Source organism: Mus caroli, unplaced genomic scaffold, assembly GCF_978045245.1.
Source record: "Mus caroli unplaced genomic scaffold, Mus_caroli_1 scaffold_15, whole genome shotgun sequence".
Lineage (NCBI taxonomy): Eukaryota > Metazoa > Chordata > Mammalia > Rodentia > Muridae > Mus > Mus caroli.
The window spans coordinates 39,424,003-39,441,626 of NW_028227270.1; the positions used below are offsets into that span (position 1 = coordinate 39,424,003).

At 40.9% G+C, this 17,624-nt stretch overlaps 1 non-coding gene across 1 annotated transcript; it reads right to left on the reverse strand.

Annotated features, from left to right (window-relative positions):
* Positions 1 to 15,747: 15,747 nt before the first annotated feature.
* Positions 15,748 to 15,878, reverse strand: LOC115029155 (small nucleolar RNA SNORA17). The gene has a single exon (XR_003834721.1). It is a non-coding gene; the product is annotated as a small nucleolar RNA SNORA17 (small nucleolar RNA).
* Between the last annotated feature and the right edge of the window lie 1,746 nt (positions 15,879 to 17,624).

A 17,624-nucleotide genomic window follows, 5' to 3' on the forward strand; every position in this document is an offset into this window, starting at 1 on the left:
TACACTGACAAACAAGGACCTTTGTTCTCTGTTTTTAATCATCAAAATAGCAGTGCCTCCTCTTCTCCAGAGAAAGGCCATCTCAAGTAGTCTTGATGTGTAGTAACGGGGGTGGGGCTAAATTTTTAAACTTGAGCTCTCTGTTATGACTAACGTTAATTTAGATATCCTGCATCAAAGAACTATGCTGTGCCTGTAAGCTGCATTAAAACCCACCATGACATTTCGTTGTTTCAGAAAGCCACAACGCAATCTGCAAAGCATTATACATTTTCAGCCCAGAATCTTATCTCTATTTTCTTGTATGTTTCAAAATTCTCCAAAATACTGATCAGAGACAGGGCCCACATTCCAAGACCAGGGCCACAAGTTTGGTGTAAGTTAAGGGAGGAAAGAATTAAAGTAACAGATGTTTGGGTTGCCCAGTCCTGTTATTTTCAAAATTTCATCAACAATGCAAAGTTTTAAATTAGAAATGTACTATAGTTCTATTGTTCCCTATGGAAATTTATAACTAAAACCAGAGTCTCAGAATTCATTTTCAAACAACTATTTTGAAGTTGGTTTTGAGCAGGGAGGAACATATCCTCTTAGAAGAGAGAGGGCAACTCCAGTCTGATCACAGCCCAGTCACTGCACAGAGCACCAGGAGGGGGACTCAGTGGGTGGTAACTGCTCTTACAGACTTGATGACTCCATGAGATTGCTTCCCAGACTTCAACTGTCCAAGGAGAAACCTTAGAGGCTGTTCATAGTGACAGCTAGGAGGTTTTTATGCCTAGGCCCATCAACTCTCAGGATGGCTCCACATGGGGTACTCTTCTTCAGTTCAAAGGCACAAGTGCCTTAGAAGCCTCTCCAGAAGGCTTGTCTGCATCATCTCAGCCCTCCAGACTGCTCACCCCTACCACTGCTCTCATTCTTTGTAAGGAAAGCTATTAGCTCCCTCCTGGCCTCAAAGGGAACTGGGAGTAGAGTTCCTCATTGGCTCTCAAGCTTGTATGTCTGATGGCTGTTAGTACCCATATTCAAATATTTCAGAGCAGCACAATACACAAAGCTTAAGTTATGTGGGATTAGGGAAGAGTGTTGGGAAGGTCACATTGGATTAGAAGCTGGTGAAGTGGAGCTAGTACATGAGTTGTTGAGGCCTTCTGTTATCTTGGAGCCTAAAATCCTTTTTGTACTAGATCAGCCTTCCCATCTTCCCTGGGAAACCACTCCAGATGACTCTCACTGATCCCTCTACTTTCTGATCACTTAAAAATGCATGGAGTATCTTCTGCCAAATTAGCACTTTATTATATACCTATCTGTTTTAGTCTCAGCATTATATTTTTAATACTGACTCCACAAATTGATTTTGAGTTTCTCAAGGTCAGACAGAACATTTTATATTTACTGCTAGGACCTATCACAGGAATGGTAAAGAGACTGGATCCAAGAGAACCATTTGGTGCATGCCTTATTTTCAAAATAGATCTCAAGTTTAGAGAGTTCTTTTTGAAGGTTTTTTGATGGTATAATCAAATACTGTTACCTCTACATTTTTCTCAACATACTTGAAAAGTTTCAAAGGGAGAACCTTGTCCAAAACCTATATTTTTCACAGTTGGTGTGTGTGTGTGTGTGTGTGTGTGTGTGTGTGTGTGTGTGTGTGTGTATTTGAGTGTTTACATGCCATAGCACAAATGTGAACATCAGAAAATATCTTGTAAAAGTTGGTTTCCTCCTTTCACCATGCAGATTCCAGGGATTGAACTTAGAACATTAGACATGGCAACAAATGACTTTTAGCTGCTGACCCAGCTCAGAAAATCTTCCTCGGGGGTCAGCTGACATTATGCAGATCAAAAGAAGCACAGAACTGGCATAAAATTTGGCTTGAGTATACCCGGAAGTTAGAGTACCAAGACACAGGAGAAAGATCCTAGATCAAACAGAGACATGCTCCAAAATGTCTGTGTCTTCAGGGTCTGCCTTCCTGCAGAGCTGTCTTCTCTCCTTCCTGCAACAACCTTAGAAACTATACAAGTTGGGTGGCCCCTTTTGATGAATGCTAAGAACATAAGGAGAAAACAGCCAAGCTTAGCTGAGACCATCCATAGATGATGGTTGTGTTTTGCCTGCAATATGTAAAAAGATTCTACAAAGCCCAGAACTCTAGTCAAGGCGGTCTGTGGACAGAAGCTCAGGGAGGCATGCGCAGAGTATGATTTAGTAAGGCAATCCTCAGCCCCACAGACTCTTTTGTATACTTGTAGAGTGATCTAGTATTTGTGGTAGTTAAAGGGGCACAGAGTAGCAATGGGTTTTGTGGGAAATTTCAATTGTGAAGGGACTCCAGGCAATCGGTCACTGTCAGGTGGCACTTTACTTTCTGAAAGGAACAAGGGGCCTTTCAAGGGAATTCATGTCTATTACTGGAAACTCATGGCTAGTGAAGGCAGGGATCTGGAGGAGAACCTACACCACCACTCACTAAACCAGCATAATCACTGCTAAAGACTTGTCCTTATATTCACAGATAAACCTTGTTCTTACTCTTTGTCAAGGACACTTCTCTTTGCAATAGATAGATATAACTACAAAGAATCAAATGCATATTTGTAGAGCCCAGTTCAAGGAGATATATACATCTACAAAATAACTTCCCACATAAGGGAGCCAGAGGATCAGGGAGTTTTCTATAAGATTATATCTCCTAGGAACATAACAAAAACTGACATGGCTATCTGAAAATTACTTGAACAAGGATCATGAGGCAGAAACCACACACACACACACACATGCACACGCACACACACACCCCTACAGGCAATTTATCCTTTCTACAAGAAATGCAGGCACAGGGGATGAAGCAGAGACTGAGGGAATGACCAACCAATAACAGACCCAGATTGAGACAAGCACCAATTCCTAACACTATTAATGACACTCTGTTATGCTTGCAGACAGGTGCAAAGCATGGCTGTGCTCTGAGAGGCTCCACCCAGCAGCTGACTCAGACAGATGCAGACACCCACAGCCAAACACTGGATGGAGCTTGGGGACTCTTATGGAAGAATAGGAGGAAGGTTTGTGAGTTCCATATGGGATAGGAGCTTCACAGAAAGGCCAACAGAATCAACTATCCTGGACCCTTGGGGCTCTGAGTCCGAACCACCACCCAAATTACACACAGGAGCTGAACCTAGACCACCCCACACATATGTAGCAGATGTGCAGCTTGGTTTTCATGTGGGTTCTGAACAACTGAAGCGGGGGCTCTCCCAAAAGCTGATACCTGTTCATGGGATATGTTCCTCTAGCTGGGCTGCCTTGTCTGGCCTCAGTGGGAGAGAAAGTGCCTAGCCTGAAAGAGACTCAGAGGAGGAGAAGCGGGAAGGGGAAAGATTGCAGAAGGGGCTACCGGGAGTGGGGCAGTGAGCAGGATGTGAAGTGAATAAGTAATAAAATGAAATTAAATTAAAAAATTATCTCCTAGTACATCGTGTGGGACAAGTCGGGGTCTGTAACGACTTCCACACTCAAGTTCCTGCCAAGTCGTTCCTACAAACAATTATCTAAGTAACGTTTAAAAGTAACAATTATGTTTTCCTTTTAAAACTGAGACTTGGTCTTTTCAGACTCTTTGGAATTGTATGAACCCAATTTTGCAAGTTGGAGAATGCAAAGCAGATGAAAAGCAACCAGAATTTTTTAAAGTAAAGAACATAAAAATCATAACCCACCCTCACTCTCAGTCTTCCAGAGCTAATTATATGAATCTAAGATAGCATAATCTGAAATTCTAGAAGCACCCTTGCCAACATTCTTTATATGTATAAATATCTTATGATAATTTCAGATCAATAACATGAGAGTCAATATATAATTTCTAAGATTTCTAAGCATGACCAGTTTCTGGTATAGTCGTCGTTGAATGCATAGCACTGGTGGTAGACATCAGAACCCTGTGAAACCTGTATTACACAGTGCCTAGTGCTCAGCTTCTCCTTAGCTCATTGTCTATGCACATCACTCAAAAAGCAAGCTGCCTCTTGTTCTAGGCCTGCTCATCTGATGTGAGGACAAAACTCCCAGAACTACAGTTTTCTTTCATTGTTATCCTAACAGAAAATAATGTTTTTGTACAATGTCCTCTGAGAAAAATTTGTTTTTAGGACAGTGATCCAAAATTAAAAAAAAAAAAAAACAGTCTTAGAGAATTCTGTTATTTCAACTATAAATGGACTACTCCAAATCTGAAGGCTCCAGGCTAATGCTCACCCTTACCTCTTGAGTTTGTCCCCAACCACTCCTCTCCAGAGCCAAGACCACCTCCCTAGCAACTTCCTGAGCTATTCTGTCTCCAAGTGTTGTTCAGATGATTTTAACAAGGTGTGCCCAAGGTCTGTGCTACAGAAATGCTTCCCTCAGTCTGTCTCAATACCCCCATTCTCCATAGCCTACACTAAGCCCCAAAGCCTCCACAGCAATTGGCACTCAATGTTAACCCCCATCCAAGTATTCTGAAAGCAATTGTTATATAGGACTCCATTCCAATCTGTAGGTTGTCTGCCCTGCAGCATCGTATACTTATATCGGGGAGTCTGCCATAAGTGTTGGATATTTAGTTTGGTCAAAAGTCCACAGACCACTGGAAATAGATACAAATCAAAGAATAGACAATGAATTTTGTATACACAGAGCTTTGTCCAGACCCATCCTCTGAAGAAATAACCCAAAAGCCACTCACCTTTAAGAGTCATAGGGAAATGAAGATAAAACTCAGGTCTATAGACTATCTTAACATGGACTCCTTCCCCAGGATACTGACTGACAGGTTATATTCTACTTGAAGGAACGTGGTCAGCAAATGCAGCTGCAGGTGGCAGGTGTGAGGCAGCATGGCTACCTGCTCTTATGTCCCTGCCCCACCTTTTGACATTGGCTGATATTTCCACTTAACAAACTGTATCACAATAAGGGCCACATGACCCAAACATACTTAACACAAACAGGGACTGGAGTCTTGAAATGGCACACACATATCATTACAAAATACTCAATATAAAAAAAAACAAGTAAAATAGCATTTTAAAAGAAGTGACATAGTTTTATCCACATCTAAATGATTTAGCAGATTGCTGGCATTCTTTGTGGATGTTTTTCTGTATTAGATAATATTGTTGAGATAAGAAATCTTTTCACTTTACCACGAATTTTCCAGGTAGACTAATGCACACAAATATGCACACATAGACAGATATACACACACACATGTACACACACAAACAAACATAGCTCATGTACACTCATACATACAAACACCATACCCTCATACTCACACAGACACACACACTCTCACATGCAAACACATGCACACTCACACACTCATTCATACACAAATATTCACACATACTCACATTCACACATACACACACATTAATATATACACACACACTCACACATACTCAAACACATGCCACTCACACACAATCACACACACATTCAAACACTCACACAAATACAGTTACACACGTCTTACACACAGACACACTCACATATAAACACATATATACTCATTCACAAACACACACACACATGCACACACAGTCTTTCATGGTGTTTATGTTCAGTGTTAACACTGCAGTTGGTATCCAGCTCAGATATTCATTCATATAGAAGTTATGTGGATGAATGGTACTTTGGAATTTATCTCCAGTTTTTACTTATTGCTCTTAATAATCAACAGTTCAGCAAAGATGAGTCTATAGCACAAGGATATTTGGAAAACTATGGAGACATTTAGTTTGTCATGGTGAGAGTAGATTTGTTACTGGGACACTGCTAAATAATGAACAGGACTATGTAACACAAGAAAGTCAATTGTGTCAGGTTTGAAAAAACTGTTCTAAAAGTAAATGTAGTATATAATTTTAGGGTTGCTTCTTATTTGCCAATAGTCACTTTACTGATTTGTGGTAGGGGAGCTTATTAATGAAAGCCAAAACCTTATTCCTAAATAAGTAATTCTCAATTTGAGATTAAATGACAATTTCCATACAACAGCATCTCTGTAGAACTAGAATGTGACCTTTATATTCAATTTATTTAGTGGTGTGAGAAATTAGAAAGGAAACTGGACATGCATTTAATCCCACAACCTGGGAGGCAGCAATAGGCAAATCTCATCTCTGTGAGTTCAAATACAGCTTGATCTATAGAGCAAACTCCAGAATAGCCAGAGCTGTGTAGCGAGACTCTGTCTCAAAAGAAAACAGAAAGAAAAGTAAAAGGAGGGAGAGGAGAGGAGAGGAGAGGAGAGGAGAGGAGAGGAGAGGAGAGGAGAGGAGAGGAGAGGAGAGGAGAGGAGAGGAGAGGAGAGGAGAGGAGAGGAGAGGAGAGGAGAGGAAGAAAGAGAAAAGGAAAAAGAAAAGAAAAAGAAAAATGTTAAGAAGGAGGGCAGCAAGAAGTGGCCTAGATTTCGAAGGACTGATTGGAAAAAAATTCCTTTCTGAAGATGATACCCAGAAATGTCTCAGTGGGCAAGGAGCTAAGTAGCAACAGATAAAATTAGGTTCTCTGCAATAAGCATCACAGATGGTGTCAAGGTTGGTAGGACTCTTATCAGGTTGAAGTTTGCTTTCTTCAAACTATTCTCTTATAATACTTTCACTCCTCCAAAGTTTTATAAAGTACAGCCTCATGTTTGCTGTGTTTAGGAAGTTGCGGGTTCTGTAGTCAGAAATTTCACCAGAGACCATGTAGATAAAAGTGAGACGGCCAAGGGATTCAAGAAGAGGGGTCAGAACTCTATGGACACAGAGTTAGTTAAGCCGAGGGAAAGGGGACTGAAAGAAGCATCTGGAAGACCTCATAGTCAGAGGAAGGTCCTGCAAGACAGTGGGAAATTTCTAAACCAATCCTCTCAGAGTATGAGTGTGTGACTCTCAGGAAGGAGCAAGCCTTCCTTGGTATCCTGACACCCTCTCTGCCCTATAGCAAGCAGAAGGACAGATTTCAGAACACAGTAGCTCACGATTTGCTCAATTCCAGTCCCGTTTTACATTTAAAGGTCTGCCATGTATGTTCGTTTAGCCCCTCATAATAGGTTTGGGTGAAGCTATTTAATTGACAAGAGACATGTTTGCTAGACTCAGGCTCAACCCTAAGATCTCTTCACATGGCCTCCTTTTTTTGTCAGTCGCACTTGAACCTCTCCTGACTGGTTAACATCTCAATGAAACAGCTGCCAACGGAGAATAGGAATACAGAGAAAGATGACCTCAACAAGAGAAGAAAACAGGCAGCTTCAGACACTGACCAAATCAAGAAGCACTTCACCCGGGTGATAGCTTCCCCTGGCACTGTTCCACGCTTCACTGCCGAGAACTCTGCCTCGGGGTACTTTGGCCTGTCGCCAGCCTCTGTCATGTAATGACTGCCAGTCCTTTTCCAGACTTAGAACTACTTTGTTAGAGAGCCATCATTAACCCACCAAAGAATGTCTAAGGGAAAATTGAGTTGAATAAATTATTAGCAATTTTATAATAAACTTCAAGTCATCTTCCATACATTTTCTTCAAACGGCCAGACTAATTTATATATTAAACATTTAGATACTATAATCCTTCCTTGTCAACTCTCCCTGGTGGAAGATTCTTAAAAGTAGACCATTAGATTCCAGGAGAGTTTAAGCTATGAAATGGCCAGAGGCAGACTAAGCAAGAAGCCTTCTCAGATGCTTGCCAGCTTTATGGCTTTATGGTCTCAGAAGAAGACCTGATACTTTCAGAAACTTTCCCCACAAAAGGAAGGGATGTCCGCTGGGGAGCCAGCTGTAGGGGTAGTTTTACTGGTTGGGCAACAGTCCTCTAAAATACAGAAGATATTTTCAAACCCCAGATAGTAGGGCTGGACCTTATTGCTTTAGTTATTTTGCAAGTAGTGGTCACTGAGAGACTACTTGTGTGCATTTGCTCACATTGCAAAAGCAGCGCGTGGGAGGACAACTGAGCCTCAAAATACCATCGGGAGAATTTTGGTTTGGATCATAGACAGTTTCAAACATGACCAGCAGCTATTTTTTTTTTTTTTAGTAATAATGTAGAGTGAAATTCATTTCTCTCTCACATGTATGGTTGCCAGCTTCAAACAGAATAAGTAGAGAAACTTCAAACAAAGTTAGTATAAACTTTTCTTAAAGCACCAGGGACATGAGATGCCCCCGCAGAGTTTTCTTCACTCAAGTACATATGGCTTTTGGCCACTCTGATAGTAAAATTACTGTACACATTGTTTTCATCTTCCTTATGTAGAATAGTAGAACCCAAAAATACCACTAATCTCACAAACTGTGTGCATGCAAACACACAAGCGCAGCAACACACACAAGCACTCAGCTTGTCAACAACTTCAGCAAAGCAAAATACAAATGATAATTAGAAACATGTGTCCCCGCAAAGAGGCACAGAAACTAAAAGGTCATCTCTTTCCAAATGACCTAATTAGAAGAGCCTGGAGTGCTGGCTACAGTATAATGGCTTTACACAGCTTTTAACTCAGATTTCCTGTTTTAAAACAGTGCAATTTACTGCCCCGTGCAGCAAATATGAATTGTCACTTAATGCCAACAAAATTAGGCTTCCCAACAACACCTGCCTCAAGCAATCTCCTCTTTGTTAGGCCCATCGGCAGAGGATTGCTGATTTGCTATCCCAGAATGACCATTTAGAATATAACACCAGGATAGTTGCCAAGTTGAGAACAATGATTTCATGTAGAAGAGAGCCTGCTTGGTACTTTACATTAATGCCAATTGAAATATGCATGAATAGACCAAAGGGAAAAGCAGTTGTTCTGAATCACACTGTTAGTGAATGCTTCTTAGATTCCCTTTTCTGGTTCCCAAGCTAGGATTTTGATGCTGAATAATTTTAATTGCCCAGAGAAAAGAGGCACACAGTGGCTCAAAATGCTGCATGGTGGGAACTCAAACAGGCACCCAAATAGAACTGCCAATTTAAATAGATGCCGTTGTAAATTTGTCTTTAATTTCTCTCATATTTATTCAATATGTTGTGATGTTTCATTAAGGATTGATTTTGCTTGTCTGTTTGGTTGCCTCAGTTAGCCCATCTGAACACCCAACTAATCATTTGTATGGTGGTGATATTTATCCAAAGTCACAAAGAAAAAAAACCTCAAGAACAGCAATGAAGACTGACCTCTGGCACATATTTCTCAGACACTTTTGTAGCTCAACATAGTCATATTCTGAGTGAGAATCAGCAAGGTATAAAAAAACAAAACTTGTATATCTTCCAAGACACCTTTCTGGAGATGATCTACCTTGTGACCTCTGTCTGGCTGTTGCTGGCTCTGCACGAGTTATTCTAGAAGAGCCTTGGGTAATTAGCATGACTCCTGACAACCTGAATGACTTACATGTATATGTGGTCTTTCATGAGAGAAATAAAGTATCACCCTTAACATACTAGAGATCAACCTCTCTTTTTATAGTAAGTTAACTTGTACCTTAACTAATAAAGACAACTGGGACACCAAGAAGTTGACTCTAGTCAGTATGCACTTGATCTTATATATAGTCACAAATGCATTACAACACAATGACCAACAACAAACTACATATTCAACAGTAGCTATGTCATGCAAGCCAGATCTGTGCAAGACCATCACACATGTCCTCCCTGCTTCTTCACAATGATGCAATTGCCCTGCATAACTGTAAACCAGTCCTTGCTAAACAAGGGAAAAATAACGTTAGGCTCTTCCACATTTTTCCAACTCTTGAACTAAACCTGTCTGGAAATAAGACTTAGTTTGTGGAACCTGTTCAACAAGATGGGAAGAGTGGGCTGTTGTAGTTTCAAAATACTACAGTCTAACAGTGTTCATTTTACTATGACTTGAAGTAGGTTATACATAAAATATTTTTCATGCCATCATATTAAAATATATATGTTTGTTTTTATAATTCTCCAAAAAAGGAATCATTAGAGACCTTCATTTTGCTTATCTAATTGATATTTCGAAATCTACTCTCCTACTGGTCTCTCTCTTCTGTACCCACTGTCACTCAAAGGAGCTCATTCAGTGGACTTTTCTGCCTCTCTGACAAGTGTATGTGTTATACTCTTTTTCTACCCAAAGTTCATAGTCTAGGCCAACTGTTGGTATTCATCCATTCTTACCTCTTCATAAGTCCCTAGAGTGTGTATTAGCTTCCTCCAAATTTACTAAAATTTCCCCTGAGAGATAACTACTCTATGTTAGTACTTGTGTTCATGCATGACTTACATAGGCATTGGACAGTTATTGCCCCACTCCTATACAGCATAAAATGTACAGATTAGGATACAAAGCATAGCACTTAAAGTTTCTCCAAAACTCTGTAATATTATATTGTTTTAAAGAATCTCCTTGAGTGTCTCTTGATTTCCATGGAAACACATCATTACGCCTTCCCATCCTATTGCTCTGAATATTCTGTTCATTTACTAGATTAACGTTGGCTCTCAGTACTCCCTGATAAAGGTTTTCTTCCACATTCAATACCAGGTGTTCTCTCTGTGTGTTTTCTCATTTTGAAATAACATTAGATCTGTCAGCTTTGGAGACTCTCTTTAATAGAATGATACTCATCCATGTTTGTACATGAACTTTTACAATGACTGCAGTTTCATTGTCACATTTGTTCCCTACTTATGTACTGCCTGTCAAATTCTAACATGCCCAGAATTAAAATAAATTTATTTTCCTTGTGTGTACTTTCACTCCAATAACCCTCCTAGAATGCTCTTCTGATCTATTTCCAAGTCTATACACAAATGTTCTTCTCTCTCTTTGTGATATTAATCAATATTCCTGGACAATAATAAAAGCTTAATTTCTAATCTAACATATAATAATATTATTATTTGTGGTTTCTTTAATTCAGTCCAGTTCAGTCTTGGAAGGAAAAGCCATTTACCTCTCTCAAAGGATGATATTTTTCTTTGGAGGAAAGGGTGGGTAGGCAAGATATGAAAGAATAACATAACAGCACATCAATTCTGTTAATAGCGAGGTCTGGGGATATAGTTTAGTTGGTAGACTGATGGCCTGCTGTGAATGAAGGTTCACATGCAACACCTGTGGCAGTGCTCACCAATGGTGCCAGCATTTGGAAGATAGAGGCAGAAAGATGAGAAACTCAAGTTCATCCTTGACAGCATAGCAAGTCTGAAGCCAGTCTAAACTATATGACACCTTCTTTCAAAAAATTATGAATCTCAACAACAAAGTTGTCTTTGTTTTCAAGCCCCCTACTTTCCACTCTTGCTTTGTCAGACAAATTCCTTCAGTGTAACCCTTCTACACCATTACCCCAGAGCAAAATCAGTGACATATTCCTGGATCTTTCCATTTCTGTTACAATAAAATGGGCCACTATAAATTTCCTCTAGCTTGTCTGTGGTTAGCAATAAACCAACTGTCTATTGTTTTATTTCAGATTCTACTTTTAGTTCTTGGACTATTTCTCATACATTTCAGAAAAGCTAGGATTACTTTAGTCTTTTTTATGCTTCGGTTCTCACTCATGAATTTTTTTCTGATTTACCTCATCATTCTGGGTTCTCTGGAGAGATAGAAAAGCAAATAGGTCTGAGTCTCTGAAACTACATGCAGGCCACATTTAGGAACCACTAAGGAGTAATGCTTATAACATGCTGACACACTGCTCAGCACAGAACCACATGCACTGCCAGGACATGCATCAGAGGACATCAGAAATGTTCTGCCTTCAAAGGTCATTCATCTCTAAGACGGGCTGCTCCAGGAAGTACCGACTCACTGTGCCGCTTCTCTCTGTTGCCCATTCTTAAGTCTCACTCCGAGTTCAGCTGCTGATGGCTCAGGGCCATGACTGCCCCACATCTACTGTGGAGGCAGGGGATGTGAGATGGGTATCATCAACCCTAGAGACTACATCTCTTAGCAATGTTTAAAGCTACACATAAAAAGTATCACCAACAGGACTGTCTAAACATGAGCTTAGCAAGGACAAAAACAAAAGACATGCCAAAGTGGACAGGGAAAGCCCATGAGCCCTGAGCCCTACACAAAGAACTACAGGCAAGGAAGCAATGCTGAATGGGAGGAATCATCCTCCCCAGAGAAGAACACAGCCTCTCCTCATCCAATAGCAAATGGTCATCCCAGAAAACACGCATACAAGGAACACTATGCAGAGTGAGCAGGTTATTTTTAGGAATATATATTTACATACATATATACATACATATAATAAAAATTAAAAAAGAGGTCATGAATCTGAAAGAGAACAAGGACAGGTGTATGAGAGGGAGGAAAGGGAAGAGGAAAATGTTGTATTTATATTAATCTCAAGGAATAAAAGAAGTAGAAAAACAGAAAAACTAAAATAAATGTTATAAAACTAGAAAACATATCCAACAACCATTTGCAAATAAAAAGTAATGAAAAAATAATCACTATGTTCACTCTCTGCCTTCCCTTCCCCAATATCTATTTCTCTTCTAAAATTTCTGTCACTTTACAAATACCATGCTTTCTCCTATCAGAGAAGTATGTTTATCTTTCCTCTTCTTGATTTCCTGGGTTCAGTGAAGCAAAAGATACTTTGAAGTTGTCCACTACATATCGAGAGTACTTACTGATGTCAGAAAGTCAGATGTCAGAAATAATATAAATGAGTACTGATCTGAAAGTCTTAACATTGACATGTAGAAATAAATAATTCTAGACAGTATGAGAAATATTTAAACTAAGATCTTATAACAATGGATCAAGAAATCTGAAAAAGGAAAATTCACAAATGACTTTAAAATTCCATTGGGACTTGAATTTAACCCTAAGATGAGGATCATACGCATGGGTTTATCTTGAGCCATATTCAAGCCCTCACTAAAAATAGTAGTAAACAAATGAAAGAAATGAACTGAACTATAGCAAATATAGATAGAGCTCAAACCACGCTGAGAGAATGACACATAGCAACCCCACTTAACTCTCCAGGGTACCCCCCACAGAATCTGAAGAATACATTGGCAGATGAGACTGCAGTCCAACTACAAAATGTTTAGCAAGAAGAGGTGTGATGGCTGAAGGAGACAAAACTGCAGTGGAGGAACTGCTGCATGTTGATAACGTGGTAGATGAGGAGCCGGAGCACGGTAGAGTGGGTATCGCTCTTGTGGAAATGGAATAAGCCCCGATGCAGGACTGAGGCCACAGCTGCAATATCCACAGATCCAGCTGTCCCTCCTAGCCTATAAGCCAGACACAAAAGCTCAAACTCTCATCTAACGCCTGGAAATTCTACTTTTAAATAATGAACTTGACTGACCATCAGACCCGAGGAAAGGTTCTACATGAGACAGAGTTAAGAATAAGTGAGAATATACAACATCATGCAAAGGAAAGTATAGATATTAAAAAAAACCTTACAATTCAAGTACTGCTTTGTCACATGATTAAGGGGCTGTGGGAAAAGATAAGAAAAAACAGAAATTGGTACATATTTATGAAGCAAAAACTTAAGCAATGGTCAGCAAGTAACAAATGTAAACTATAAAAGATTTAACAAAAAATAAAAATAGATGGAAACACCAACAAAACTGTATAAAATATTAAGCTTTGGTCTGGGATCCAACACTAAATAAAAAAAAAAATCAGAACAAATGGTGAGAAAGGAAATTATTTAGGAAACAGAGTGACAATTTCAAAGATTGTGTCTTTGATCGCTAGCTTCCAAGACTCCACCCAAAGAACAGCAATGTTATTTTTCTTTATGTTTAACTTTTTAACTGGTTCTTTGTAAATTTCACATCATGAACTTCAGTCCCACTCATCTCCCTCCCTGTGCCTACCCTCCTCCCTTGCAACCTACCCACAACAGAGGGAAAAAAAAAAAACACACGGTGGAAAGTGTGCCACAGTGTTTCCCATAATATACCTTTCAGTCTACACCTTTTTTTGCTTGCAAATGTTCATTGAAATGACTCCTTAGTCTGGTAGGAAGCCTATGGCTTTTGCTACTCTGTTAATACTGAAGCCTCACTGGGACTCTCTTGGATATCCTGTTGTTGCCTGTGTCAAGGCCATCCTATAGTTTTGCATTTGTATGACTAGCTCCTTCTTGCACTCCAGCAGTTTATCAGTGAGGTAGATGTTGGAATAGACCAATTCAAAGCCTCCAGTCTGGGCCTGAGAGTTACCTGAGCTGGTCACACCACCAGCTCTCCCACTTTCTTGTCCCTGAGGCTGGCTACCAGCAACCCCCACTAGTGGGGCCATCTCTACCCTGCTGCCCAGGGGAGGTCAGCAAATAACAAATGTAAAATATGAAAGATTAAACCTGCTCTCCTGCGTGTTTCAGCTGGTGAGAGTACATGCCCAGTTCTCCCACACTCATGACCCCAGGGCCAACTCTCCTGCCTGCCATAGATAGCAAGGGACAATAGAGGCAAGGAGAGTGTCTCTCCTTCATGCTTGCCACTGCGGGTCAGACAAGAGGTAGGATCAGCTCTTCCACATTCACATGCTAGGGCAGGCTCACCTTCCACCAGGGTCAGCTCTACTGTGCTGCCCTGGTGAGTTACAGGACCTGCTCTCCTATGTGCTGTAGCAAGTGAGAGGCAGGGGCAGCTCTCCAGCTCTTATGACCATGGAGACATCTGCCCTGCTTACAATAGGGGGTAAGGGATGAAAGGAGGGATCATTTCTCCTTCGACCATATTATCACACCGCAGACAACTAGAATAGCCAACTTTTCCACATTTACTCACTCTGAACCAACTTGCCCATTCCCCCCATGACCAGGGTCTACTCTACTCTCCTGAGTGCTATAGGAACTGAGAGACAGGCCAGCTCTCCTGCTCTCATGACCCCAGGGCTAGGTCTCCTGCCTGCTAAAGGTGGTGAGGAGCAAGAGGGGACTAGGCTATCACCCCCATGCTAGCATCCTTGGAGGCAGTTCACCTGCAACTCCAGCAATGTTCAGGAAGCCACTCTCCTGAAGCTGGCTATGAGTGAGGCCAGCTCTCGCACAATTCTGTTCTGCCTAGCCTTCAGACATCAACATGTCCCCTGGCAGCAGCCCAGACTGGCCAGGGTTTTGTTTGGTGGTAACAAACCCCTGGGTTAGAGAAATGAACTCAGATCTGGCCCCCAGTGACAACAGAGGCCAGGACTCTACCATGGTCCCAGCTGGGATCATCAACGACTCACATCAGGCTATCACATCACTATCCTCAAGTCTCCAGTTCTGCCTTTCTTCGTTGTGCCCAAATCTTTCTGTTTCTCTTCTCTTCCATTTCTCCACCACTTACAGGCTCCTCTTAGAGGTGTTTGGGGTCTCTGAGTGTCTGGGGTCATCTCAGGAGTGCTATGTCCCACTTGTGCACTGGGCAGGGATCATCTTGGACATGACTTACCCCCCCACACACACACTCCCAAGCCTGTGCAGTGCCTGACCATTGACCATCTCAGGCTAGCTCCCATGGTTCCAGTCTGGTGTTCATTTGCGGCTTGCTCCCCACCTAGCCTGCCAGAGTGGCCCCATGAGAATGTCCTCTGGTTAGGGCTCACTTCCACCCAGGGCACCGAGTCCCAGGTGGGGTTCTTCTAGTATCCAGTTTGCTCCCCATCCTGGAGGCTGTAAGGACCTGCACAGCTCTAGACTGGTAGTTGTCTCAGGACCTTTTTCCCCCAGGAAATGTTAGGCTACTAATTGTTCAAATAGGTCAGAACACTTGCCACACACAGGACACAGCGTCTCTCCTCTCTGCCACCTACTGACACATTCATGACATAGCAGTCACACCTGCAGCACCTTTAGGGGCAGGAAAAATATTATTAAAGAAATTAAAATAACCATGCTAAAGGAAGTCTTAGGATATTTTCAGGGTGTTCATTGTATATTTATGCATGCATAGTACATATATACAGATGATGTAATATTTTTTCAACATGAAGAAAGACCCATGTCTCTTATGCTGGAATTAAAATTAACATGAACCCCATGCCCAGAGTTCAGAAAACACTACAGAAGAGGAGGTGGAAAGACAAGAATAGCCAGAAGAACAAAGAGTTTTCTGTCAGACTATCTCCTAGTGTTGCCAGAACTTACACCCATGAAGTTCCACCAATGTGGCTTCTTACACAAGCTGAACAAGGACACTACCAACAGACATACTAACATGGATTGGGGAAAAACTATGAGTCCTCAATCCTACACAAAGAACTACAGGAGGCTGAGAAATGCTGAGAGTGGGGGATAGTCTTCCTTAAGGAAGAGAGCACCAACTGGTTATGTAATACCAAACAGTCAGTCCCCAAAACATACATACAAGTAACAGTTATAGAGACTGAACAGGTTGTGTTTATTTATTACATATTTGGGGGGGATGCATGTGCCTGTGTGTGTCAGAGAAAGAGGGGAGGGGAAAGGGGAGGGGGAAGGGAGGGGGAGGGGAGGGAGAGGGAGAGCTCATGAATTTGAGAGAAAGCAAGAAGGGGTGTATGAAGGGTTTGGGTGGAGGGGTGGAGGAAGGGAGGGGGGACATGATGTAGTTATGCTGTAAGTCCAAACAGTAATTTTTAAAAGAATGCCAATTCTCAAAGCACGAAAAAAAGGAATAAAAATGCTTCAAATTTCAGAGGCAATGCAATGTCAAAACCAGTTTTTCTAAGTGCAAGCCAAACTTACAATAAAGTGCTTAAATATAAAAATATTATCAGGAATGAAAGACAAATTCAATTTTCCTCAAATGTATCTTTTATAAAAAGTAGCTTGAGAGCATGCCTCAAAGAACAAAGCATGAAAAAAAAAAAGTTTCTTTGAACCAGGAAGGTATTAAGAGCTGCCTGAAGGTCATGGCCTCATCTCAAGTTTGGCAATAACTCTCCCACAAAGGACCAAAAGAAAGGATGAGTAAGAAGAACACCAGAAACAAATATCTGCTTCTCCTTCTTTCTTTCTTTCTTTCTTTCTTTCTTTCTTTCTTTCTTTCTTTCTTTCTTTCTTTCTTTCTTTCTTCCTTCCTTCCTTCCTTCCTTCCTTCCTTCCTTCCTCCCTCCCTCCCTCCCTCCCTCCCTCCCTCCCTCCCTCTCTCTCTCTCTCTCTCTCTCTCTCTCTTTCTTTCTTTCTTTTATTTTTTTAATTTTATTTTTTTTTTGGTTTTTCTAGACAGGGTTTCTCTGTGTAGCCCTGGCTGTCCTGAAAGTCAATATGTAGACCAGGCTGGCCTCAAACTCAGAAATTCACTTGCCTCTGCCCCCCAAGTGCTGGGATTAAAGGAGTGTGCCACCACGCCCAGCCTCTCTCTCTTTTTTTAATTAAAAATGCAAACATTATATTCTGGTCACAGTCCCTTCCCCCAACTCCTCTCTGATCTTTCCCACCTGCCTGCTCATTCAACTCCATACCTTCTTTTAAAAACACACAAATTTAAAGTGTTAATAGTAATAAATAACGATATTGAATAGGATAAAAGAGCACAAAAATACACAAACACACACATAAAATCACTAAATACAAAATCATATAAACAAAATTCCAGTAAGATAAAAATCCCCAAACAAAAAAAAAT